This window comes from Berghia stephanieae, chromosome 2 (genome assembly GCF_034508935.2).
Source record: "Berghia stephanieae isolate SIO BIC M18660-M18661 chromosome 2, UCSD_Bste_1.3, whole genome shotgun sequence".
Lineage (NCBI taxonomy): Eukaryota > Metazoa > Mollusca > Gastropoda > Nudibranchia > Aeolidiidae > Berghia > Berghia stephanieae.
In genome coordinates this window covers 60,569,123-60,581,911 of record NC_088361.1, presented here as the reverse complement: position 1 = coordinate 60,581,911, position 12,789 = coordinate 60,569,123, and the positions used below count along the sequence as shown (strand labels likewise).

The following is a 12,789-nucleotide window of genomic DNA, read 5'->3' as shown; positions in this document are numbered from 1 at the left end:
AGAATGAAATGAACACTCAAGAATTCATGACCCATGAACAGACTGATGGTCATTGTACAGTTTGGTCGTGTAAATAGCCTGAGTTCAGCATCTGATGATATTATTTTAAAATGAATTTCAATTTTTACTTGGTCATGTACATTCCTCTCTGATATTTTGAAGACAAACACAATCCTTAAATGTTTTTATATTGATTCAAAGCACTTACAGATATAATTCTATAAAGGGCGTTTCTTGCAAAAGTAAACAACGGTATAATGTCTTACACCCACTAAAAGCATACTCTACTGTATCAAATAGACCCCCCCCCCCCCCCCCCGTCCCGTCTACTTTTTTCTCAGAATTTTTGCACCTACAAAATTTCACCTCACGAAATATTCCTGTGAAAATTATTTACTATTATTTTAATAGCAGTATATTGAAAGAAAACCAATTTATACATATCTATACATCACATCTCGCCTCGCTTAAATTAGAAAATACACAAAATGCGCCCCCCCCCCCCCCCACCCTATTGAAGTTAAGCCAAAGTGCAACCTCCGCCCCCCCCCCCCCCCACCCTATTGAAGTTTAGCCAAAGTGCAACCTCCGCCCCCCCCCCCCCCCCCCCCCCCCCCCCCCCCTTCTATTTGATACACAAGAGTAGTCTAGTCATCGCATGATAAGGGGAAGCAATCGTGAATATTTGATTCCTTCCTTGACTCTAAATAGCTTTCCATCGATCTGATAAAAAGAATGGCTGGAGGTTAAAGCGTGTGCATTGATGCAAAGTGGTAAAATGTTCTCTAACATATAAAACAAAAATGAATATAACATCTTTGGAATAATCACATCTTTAGGCACCAAATCCAATAGTAAAAAAAATAGTAGTTCTTCATGGCAATTAGGCCCTTGGAGCCGGAGTTTATCCCGGTTTCTATAGCGTGAAACGGAAAATAGAAATTGCTTACTATCCTTTGGATAGGATGTGACTCTATCGCAAAGTACTTTCCTCCAAATCTAAAAGACTCAGCTACCTAATCACTGCTGGGTGGACAAGAGGGTCAGAAAAATCTCGACAGCACCCGAGATCGATCTTGGTCCTTTGCGTGTGAAGGGAGTGCTCTACCAACTGAGTTGTCGGGACCACCAGATCTAATAGTAGGTTATTAGTTTTCTCATCAAGTAACTATTAACAGGTTAAGCGTTGGACAATAACACCAAGTTGTGTTCTCTTTTCAATTTAGAATGACACAGAATTTTAATGATTGTGGGATTCGAACTCAGGTCTATAAATTTACAAAAAATCGGCCAAAACATTATTCTTTTTCGAAGCTGCTCTCTATATTGATCTGTAAAATAGTTAATGCAATGTGGGTTAATATGTTCAAATAAAACGTTGCCCTATGGTTTTGTTTACTTTATATACCCATTAAATTTCTTCTTTTATTCCTTCAACGTGTGACTGGGGACATAATTTTCATTCCCAAAGTTACAGACGACTTGTTAGACGATCCTTTAAAACAAAAAGAAATCACTGTCACTACATTATTCAAGTTCTTGCCAACCGTCGAATACTCGCCTGATTCGAATGGTATCAGTACTATGATGTACAGTCCACAACTTAGGGGGGAAGGGGGGGGGGGGGGAGTTTGCTAACATTGTCACCTAATTGGTAACAGACCAGTGTTTTCATTTTCGAGAGTTTTACAGGGCTTGCTATATACACTTTTGGGTCATATCAACGACAGAAATGATTTCTTATGAAATAATGAGACAACGTGGAACCATCTTTGTGGTCTATATCAGCAAGTCGCCCAGGGACATCATAACCCCGCAGTACCCGAAAGTTACCGAACTCGATCACCCGCCGCTGCGCTGTGTGGCCTTGAGCAAGTCACCTCGCCCTAGCTCAATTTGCGGTGCTGCACTGCGGCTGACGCCTGGGTAATTCCACTCTTCCCTTGGAATAGACCCGAGAGACAAATTTCCCCCATGGGATGAATAAAGGGAATTTATTTTTATTTACTTATTTTAACACTGGTAGCTCTATTGTAAGACGATTTGCGATGTAAACAAGAGGACGAATCCGCCATGCCATATTCCACTTGTGTGAAATGGTCACAAGGCATGAACAAAAATGCATTAATATGAATGTCTTATTGTGATGAATGCAATAAAATATAATTTGCAGACAGTACGTTTTGTTTCTATATATGATGTCAGAGCAACTTGGGACACGTTATCTTGAAACCAATTGATACAGTATTGATCCAAGAGAGCTCAAACTTATGGCTACATTTTCAGACATCACAAGACAACAACGCAAATCTCTTATTGCTTGAAGGGTGGAAATGAAGGCAGCGTACTCGTATTTGTAGGAAAATGCGAATCGGACAAAGCACCGAGTGCTGCACTTGTTAAAATATTATTGGTATTCTAATACCTGCAACCAGGGAGGATGCAGACGACGTTTTAATGAGTGTGTGTGTGTGTGTGTGTGTGTGTGTGTGTGTGTGTGCGTGTGTGTGTGTAACAAACAAACAAAAACAAAAACCAAATAAACACGACATACCATCAAACAGACTGGCAACCGAATAGCTAGACAGGTAGATGGATGGATGATAAGGAAAAGTAAAAGAAGGACGTGACGGGGGATCTCACACAAACTTGGTGAGGTTGAGGATGCTACTGAAACTTGTTTGACAAGAGGGTTGGGCGAGGCAATTAAATCCCTCTGAAATGAGGATTATGGGAAGCTTTAAAACACAGGTGACAAACAGCACGCATGTGTCACAGACTCTCTCTTGAACTTTTTCATTCATATGTCACTTTTCACATAATGTGTGTCTGGTCAGCAAACCCAAGAACCGGTCCAAGGTAACAAGTACATAATATTTGAAATGGCGTCTCACAGGCAACATTGGCCCTGTTTTATTTGAATAAGCGGCTTAGAAAATTGCGAATAAATTATGCCTGGTACAACAAAAAGAAATGATTTTATAAACAATTAAACAATTGTATGGGTAACGCGAACCGATTATAAAATAAAATAAAGTAAATACAAATTTCCCCCCTGTCTGGCACAAAACAACAACTAAAATTAGTGAAAAGTCGGACATAATATATATATATATATATATATATATATATATATATATATATATATATATATATATATATATATATATATATAGATAGATAGATAGATAGATAGATAGATAGATAGTATGCGCTTGGCTAAGAAGCTCATAGTATTGCCATCCGGAAGTATAACGGACCAACACACAAAACTATGTGTAACCATGAACTTTTATAGTCTGGTTCATACCGTTTAGTGAGAATTACTCATAAACTTGGAGGCAAAAAGAATAACAAAGACTTGATTGACGTCATCTTCATTCTATCTATATGACTGGCTGAGAGTGTCTGACCGTGGCCTTCGTAAAGTCATGACCTGACACTGATCAACTAATGACGTCATAAGATAAGGCTTTTGGCCACAAAAGAAAACAAATCGTGAGTTGATTCAACACTTCAACCAATGGAATCACTTGTTTCTGTGACCACTACAAAAGACAACTCACTAGGCGGTCCACATACCTAAAAATGACGTCAAAATACGGGTCTTAGTGGGTCTTATCGTAACCATCGTTAACTTATAGCCCGACACTGACCAAAACAATGACATCAAAAGACATGTCTTTGGCGGTAAAAGAAAACAAATCGCGAGTTGTATTCAATAGTTCAACCAATGAAATAACTAGTTTCCTTGAGCTCTACTAACGACAACTCACTAGAGGGTGCACAAAAATTTAAAAAATGACGTCAAACTATAAGTCGAGAGGGTTCTCGAGTCGGCTATATTTGTTAACGATGGCTACGGTCTTCGTGTCAGGCTAAAAGTTAACGATGGCTACGGTCTGACAGTAGCTTTTGTTAACTTAACGCCTGGCACTAGGACTTGTATTTTGACGCCATTTTAAGGTTTGTGCAGCCCCGAGTGAGTTGTTACAAGTGCTCACGGAAACAACTGATCCCATTAGTTGAGGTATTGAATACAACTCATATTTGATTATCTTTTGGTGGTCTGGCCTCGAATTTTGACTCAATTAATTTTGGTCAGTATCAGGCAATGAGTTAACAAAAACTTCGCTTCGGCTCAAGAGTTAGATCATCCCTCTTCATTATATCCGCCCTATCAATGTCTGACAATGGGGCCCGAAATTGATGTGAGTTTAAAGTGACGTTAAATAAATGGATACATATTATGAGCTTCAGATGAGATTATGAGGTCTCGAAAGCATAAGGACAGAAAATTGAGGTTTGTTTCTCTCTTTCCGAACCATATGTCCAAACAGCAGTGATTGGGTAGTTGGTTCTGTTATGTCTAGTCGAATACGTTTGTAAACGCCACATACCAGGGTAAAGTCTGCCTCTTAACAACGACATGCCTGTTTATCTGTTAACAATAACACATCCAATCAATGTCAACACATCGAGTAGATCATTAAAAAAAAACAATAAGGAAGGCTCGTGGCTGGTTTTACACACAGAGAGAAGAGTGTTCGCAAAACAAAAAGATCAATGAAATCCATAAATCGATGATGATGATGATGATGATGACGCTGATTGTAAATAGGTTATAGGGATAATCGTTTAGGCATTTGACTAAGCATTTGAGAAAGTTTCTAGTTCCACTAAGCTTTACACTTTGTATGAGTCGAGCTATATATATTGTATTATTAAGAGCAATTGCTTTAACCGTAGAAATTGGGTAAAATTCTTTGTGACAGATTAAAGTCCTATTTTTTCGGAATTAAGACAAAATAGCACTATTGTACCTGCAGGAGCTAATAAAGAAACATGAAATTCCCTTTATTCATCCGTTAGTTATCTACTTTAAGGCCAATTCAGGACAATCAATAATCCAGCCGTAGTTGAAATGCAGCGCAAAATTGGTGAGCAAAAAAAAATAAAAATGGCCAAAATCGTCTTGCAAAAAGGAAAGCTCAAACAAAATTCTGAAATTGGAGCTGAAACAAAGAACAGTTTGAATATTAGATACTGTTACTGTGATAGGAATCTTGACTTTCATAAATATGAGCCATTCATGAATCTTGAAATGATTCCTGCATGATGAAGTAATGCAAAAATTACAAAACGTGTTGAGGATATTTAGCAAGCCAATAACAAAAACAAGGGACATTTATTATTCTATGAAAGGTCGATTCTCCTAATCTTTGAAGTTAAAATGCTGCGTTCTTTTTTGTGTGTGTGTGTGCCGATCATTCATTTAAACATACGCACAAGGAAACATATACACAAACACAAACAAAAAACAAAATTAAAACAAAAACAAAGGATCAGCAATAGCAATAGCAATAGCAACAGCAGCAACAACAACTACAACATAACCAATAGCAACGAAATGAAATAGATCAAACAAATGAGTAAATCAATAACGCCTATTGATTACGTCATGCGATATAACTGATAACGGAGTAATGATTAAGAATAACTGCCGAGGCATCACATTTGGAGACGAACCTCAATAACTCTTGTTCTTGTTGTCACGAGATTGTAAGAGAAAATGTGCTATTGTAGCAAAATGTATGGTTACATGCTGAACGACGTCAAAGCTCGGTCGTGCTCGATTAACTCCGGATTTCTTTTTTTTCCCTTTTCTTCCTTCTCCTCCTCCTCATCCTACTGATACTGCTGCTACTACTACTACTACTACTACTACTACTACTACTACTACTACTACTACTACTACTACTATTACTACTACTACTACTACTACTACTACTAACACTACTACTACTACTACTACTACTACTACTACTACTACTACTACTACTACTACTACTACACTACTACTACTACTACTACTACTAATACTACTACTACAACTACAACAACACCACCACCACCAACAACAACAACAATAACAACAACGACAATAACCATAACAACTACTACTACAACATCTATTACTACAAATACTACTACTACTAATACAAAACAAAAAACAAAACAAAACAAAATAAAGAACAACAACTACTAGTACACAAAAACACAACAACAAAAACAACAGAAAACAATTGAACTACGACGATTTCTACTACTACTACTTCCTCTAGAACAGCAACTACAACAAAAACTACAACAACTACTACTACTACTACTACTACTACTACTACTACTACTACTACTACTACTTACTACTACTACTACTACTATTAAATTTTATTTCTTTCTTTGAATTTGGATCTCTATTAAAGATGGGAGCGGCAGAAAAGTAGATTTACAATCGTTTTCAGGTTAATCTCTTTGAATATATTACTGTGATCAATGAGTCTTTGCCCCGATTACGAAATTATGTGGATGACGACTTCAAACCTGTACGATATCTGTATAATTATTAAAAAAACAAAACAAAAAACAATAAATTTTTATTTCGCATCTTTCATCGACTTTCCAGCGTTAATAGGATAAGAACGACCAATTTGAGCTATAAATCCAAGATTCCAATAGTGGCAGGATTATTCAATCCGTCAAGATCTTTATTAAAATTTTTAAAAAACATGGGGGGGGGGGGGGGGGGGGGGAGGGTCAGATAGGGACATATTCGAAGATAATGGTAAACGATGTAACTCTACCTGTGTGACTCACATATATCACTAATCGTGTGTCTTTTCATTTCAGGATGTATAAAAATAATGAGGATCATTTTTAAAAACAAAAACCATCCACCCCCGCCCCCCCCCCCCCCCCCAACAAAATCAAATCAAAACAAACAAGCAAATAAACAAAAAGAAAAACAACAAAAAACAAAAAAAAACAAAACAAAAACAAACCCAATTAATAAACCACTTCTCCCCTTCCCCCAAAAAAGAATGCCGAAAATAAATTCTCAACCCCCGAAAAACAAACCAAAACAAAACAAAACAAACAGCGGCAGAACAACAAAAGACAGACCAGCCAGCAAATCGTTTCTTAGGTAAACAAGCCAATGCATGCAAGCGAAAATGAGAAAATGTGTGAAAATGAATACTTCATGACATAAGGCAAATTAATGTGTACAGTGATGAAATTGTCATAGGTGACACATTCGCGCACTTTATGTTCCCTACACTCGTTTCAAAAAGGATGTACATGGCAATTCGCTGGAATAAGTCTGTCTTCTTTTAGTTGTTCACATCTCTCTCTCTCTCTCTCTCTCTCTCTCTCTCTCTCTCTCTCTCTCTCTCTCTCTCTCTCTCTCTCTCTCTCTCTCTCTCTCTCTCCCCCTATCTTCTATTCTAATGTCTCCCTGTCATATGTCAGTTTGTTTAGTTAGATCACACTCTCTCTCTCTCTCTCTCTCATCCTCCTCCCCCTCCTCTCTCTCTCTCTCTCTCTCTCTCTCTCTCTCTCTCGTCTCCTATCCAGACTATTATTTTTTATCTATGTGAATTCTCCATACTAATACTATCCACATGACGTAATCGTGTTTCCTTGGTAACCTTGTAAAGTCTTTAAAACAAATCACCCAACCTTTTCATTATTAATTAGTCCTATTCAAATAGTGATGTCATCTCATTTATATCCGGCCAGGCCAGGTTTGGACGACCCCCGAGCAAGTTGCCCCACTGATTCACTCAGCTAGACTTTAAAAATGCTAACTGGACAGAATGAACTGAAAGGCAGAGAACGAAAAAAATGAGACTGATAGAAGATAACAAAATTCTCTCTCTCTCTCTCTCTCTCTCTCTCTCTCTCTCTCTCTCTCTCTCTCTCTCTCTCTCTCTCTCTCTCTCTCTCTCTCTCTCTCCTCTCTTATTTCAGCTCTTACCCTACATATTCTTTCCTCCAACCAACGCTCGTTCCTTTCCCTGATTCCATTCACTGACTTTCTCATTCTCATTTCCTCTTTCACAGAAAAAAATAGTACCAAGATGAATGAATGATTTTACAGGATTTATGTAATTCGATTTGTTACACGTTTGATGGGCATACTATTTTGAACCAGCACACTCCAAAGCCATATAATACTGCCCTCCCCCCTTACCCCACATCTCAACAGTCTCAGGCTCCATCATCATCATATTTGTTCCTTTCCATATCTAATACTCTCCCGCCTTCCTCTTCCATCCACTCTCATAGTTTAACTGAGGAAGAGAGACCTTGAAGTACTTTGTTGATTGTCGATGTGCTCTTCATTTTAGCATTCCACCCAGTTTTCCCAGTTCAAGTCTGCTGAAAAATATTTCCATTGTGGCGATTTTAAGAAGACCACCCTTCTTCAGAGTGTCCTAGTGCCATTTGCCGACTTCCCTACTATTACACAAAATTCGTATAATTACGAAATTATGACAACAATTTCAGAACTTCATGAGAATCTCTAAGTCCAAAAAAATTATTGAAAATATAAGTTGATTCCAAACTACATAATATTAAGGTCTTTGAAGAGTTATTTAATATTTGTGAGGGTAATTGCTGATTTTTAAAGTTAATTTTCATTCTAATTTTAACTATAGCGACTGCAATTTTTTATCTCTTAAAAGTTACGAATTTTTAAATGTTTAAGTTGTCAGATCATTGATCATTGAATCAATCGTGAGCTGAGGTAGCTCGGTCAATGCTATGCATGAGTAATGCACACTGACTGATGATAATAACCCCATTTCATGTCACATTTTGTCGGGTTAATTCATTTATTTTAAAACAGTTCAATAAATTTTGAAACAGATCACCAGAAAGCTCAATGACTGTGCCATTCATGGCGTCCCGTTTGCTATGTCTGCCCTATATTTTATTTCATACTTAATAGTTAGCATATAGATTTAGGCTACCTGAGCAAGAGTAATAAACCCATGCAAATGGGAGCGATCTATATTCATGTTTTCGTCCAACCAGGTCATCAATCACATGATTTGTTGCTGTCCACGATTGGATATTTCGTAACACGCTGCTTTGTTTACAAATGTTATAAACATACCCATGTGTCAAGCTGAATCAAATGACCAATCGTGAGGTTATATATTTAAAAAGCTGTGAACACTTTTCACTAAGTGGTTCACTTTGAGCACACTTTGCAATGTGACCAATGACCTCGAGCACATGGAAAGTTAATATAGATTCATGCCATTAGAATGACAAAAGCTGATACTAAACAAGGCCAGATGACAACGGATGGAAATAAAGCGCCTTGGATCTGTTGTTACCGTTATGGTAAATTATCATTACTGAAGTTCACTGACTGATATGCGTTTTAGAAAATGAATCATAACAAATATTTATCAGCTATTACGAGACAATGACAATGACTGACAATAACACTAACGGTTCAAACTCGACCTCGCTCACGACCAGTACGTGTCAGGAGTTGTTGCATCGATTGATCAAGTCTAACATGGGGGAAAGATAGGTAAATAAAAAGAGAAAGTCTTACATACCTTAAATATCAAAACAGAGATTTTCGTCCAAACAGCATGTCCAGAGAATAAAACAAGTGTTTTTTAGCTCAACACATTCCAGTGACAGTCAACAATCACCGAGACACGGGATAAGAACACACTACTTTCATTCAACTCTTTCTGATTATTTTACAACACCTACACACTCGAAGGATCGGTCGATTATTATGTGTTTTGTGTCGGGTCTAAAAATAACTCAAGCTTGACGGTGTGTCATCCAGGGCGGCCCTTTCAAATATTTTCTGTTCTGTCATTGACTACCGACAACCAACATGACTGGAATGACTAACGCAGTACAGACAGATGTGGACAGACTAAACAAACACTAATTTATTTAGGACTCATGACTTTAATGACTCCCAGATACAGGAGATACCGAACTGTCAACTTACACAGGTGTACGGTGTAGCCTACATGTTTGTTTCCGCACTCGCATGTCGTGTATAAAATCATTAAAGGATATAGATATTAGTAGAAGGTGACATTACAGAAGGCATTTTATCTTGAAATCCTTAAAATATGAAAAAAATACAGCATTAAGTTAAGGACGACGTACATGCACACATTTTAAACGTAAATAAAAATGATTTAAAAGTTAAGATCTCGTCCATTAAAAGAAAACCCCATTCCAATCATAATGATGCAACATTTAAAGCACTTAATAAAAGTGTAATATATGAAGCCTCAACACAAAAGAAGCAATATTCAAAACATCATCAAGCATTTTAATTCTTTACAGAAGAACATATTATGCATAAACACAAACATGCTCTCAATGTAAGATATTAATGAGAGAATTTCCGCTTAACTATAAACATGGAACAGTCCGAAATTTAAAACTGAAAATGCTAAGGATATTAATGAATGTTAAAATGTCGCTGATTGGGAACTTTTTGCTTTCAAATAGAAATACGGCTGAGCATTCATAACATGTCAATAATAAGACATGATTTTTAAAAAGCCTTCTACGTTTTTATCTGTTTCTTCCATTTTAACATTTTATCTAAAGAAATATGCAATGTGTAAAGCACAATATGTTATTGTTACTCGTTGTTTAGGTGAATATTAGGAACACTTGGCCCATATTAATGATATGAAATTATATATTTATGATATGATTATAGATAGAACTGAATGATGTACGGGTTCAGATCGCTCCATTTAAGCAGTACATTATTTACTTTGGAGATCCCAAAAGATCTGTTGGTAGAGTATGCTTCACACGTAAAGGGTAAGGGGACTGAGATCAATCCCGGGTGAAGTCGATATTTTTTTTTTCTGACCCGCCCAACCCCCCTGTCCTCTCAGCAGTGCTTGGGTAGATGGGTCTGTTAGATCTGGCTGAAAGTACTTTGTGACAGACTAGCGTCCTATTCCTATCCAAAGGGCAGCAAGCAATTGCTATTGTCCGTTTCACGCTATAGAAATCAGGATAAACTCCGTCTCCATGGACCTAATGGCTCTGAAAGACTACTTTATTTCCTCTCAATGGATAATCAAAGGATGATTCGGAAAGTAATGGATTGACACTGCCCCCAAAATCGCCTTTAAAATACAAGGCGAAGACTACAGAAAGTGAACAGTAAGTAGTTGATGGTATGCGTTTCGTTAAAAAAAACTCTGAACATCCGCCAGCCGGATAAAACGTACCCATACACGAAACAATGTGTATCCTAAAATGTGTATAGTTTGATTAATACAGTATAATGAGAACTACTCATCAAAATGGCTGGCGAAAAATAATAACAAAGAGCTGAGTGGCATCAATTTAGTTCTATCCAAAGTAAAACTAATGGGTTCATTATTTCGTTGAATACTACTGATACAACTCACTTTTCACCTTCTTTGGGGGTCGTCGCTTTATAGATAGAATGAAGTTGACGTCACTCGGGTCTGTTATTGATGATGATGATGATGATGATGATGATGATGATGATGATGATGATGATGATGGTGATGATGATGATGATGATGATGATGATGACGTAGGAGGAGGAGGTGGAAGAGCAGGAGGTGGAAGAGGAGGAGAAGGAGGAGGAGGAGGAGGAGGAGGAGGAGGAGGAGGAGGAGGAGGAGGAGATTAACTAAACAATTACAAAAACTTAATTCATTATGGATCAAATCAGCACAAACATACATTATTTTTTGTAAAAATCCTTTCTTCCCATCCAGTACCCAAATATCAAGAAGTTTAGAGGTAAAATGTTACGTCGCCTCTAGTGGGTATTTTGTCGTAATGTTGTTGCAGATTCCGAAAATTGAATTAAAAGTGAAACCGGTTAGAATTAGGACTTGCCACATGTAGTTCATAGAACCACATTCAATCTTCTCAATGACACATTATGTTGATTTTAATATTGTTTCATAATTTAGATCTGAAAGTTAAATTTCAATATCTAGTTCACCGGACAAGTAGTCTCGAACGGTGAGTCACACATGGTTTCTCGCCTTCCTCCTAACCCCCCCCCCCCCCCCTCCCTTCACCTTTTTCTCTCTCATTGATACCATGCGTTTCGCTAAAATACAGATAACATCCGCCAGCCAGATTAAACATACCAACATACAAAACTGTGTGTTACCTTTAACGTGTATAGTCTGATTGATATAAGTTGGTGAGAACTAATCACTAACAGGCTGTCTAAAAATAATGAAAAAGAGCTGTGTGACGTAAACTTCTTACTTCTATAAAACAGGCACAAATTGTTATCATCATCATCATCATCATCATCATCATCATCATCATCATCATCATCATCATCATCATCATCATCATCACCAAATATCATCATATCATCATATCACCATTATTATTATTATTATTATTATTATTATTATTATTATTATTATTATTATTATTATTATTATTATTATTATCATTATTATTATTATTATTATCATCAATATTTTAATGTCCATAATCAACAGAGTTCAATGCTGAATTGTGCGCTTTATGAAGGGTAAAGTTAATTTTTTTAAGCAGCACAAATATGAATCTCCCTTTCTTCGGGGATGAGCAATATTAAATGAACAAGAATTCGATATTAAGCTACGATTTGTAATCAATTTCATGATTTGGGCACAGGGAAGGGACACAACTTTATAATTACACCAATTAAGTAAAGGCGTCTTTAGTGTTTCATTCATCGTGTTTTGTTAACAAAGAGGAAACCCGAAACGTCCACATTATCCGTTTTCGTTAATTAATTCAAATCTTCCATTCCATTTCACTATTGTTTTTGAATTAAAAGCAAAACAAAAACAAAAAAATCTATTTATAACAAAATAAATTTAAAAAAACCCCCCAAAACAAATACCAAAACAAAAAGAAAATAAACTTATTCTCATC

The 12,789-nt window shown here is 36.8% G+C and overlaps 1 protein-coding gene across 5 annotated transcripts in view; it reads right to left on the bottom strand.

The window, feature by feature from the left end:
• Positions 1-12,789, bottom strand: part of LOC144965266 (tripartite motif-containing protein 59-like) — a 59,089-nt gene that overhangs the window by 28,889 nt on the left and 17,411 nt on the right. The gene's annotated exons all lie outside the window — the stretch shown is intronic.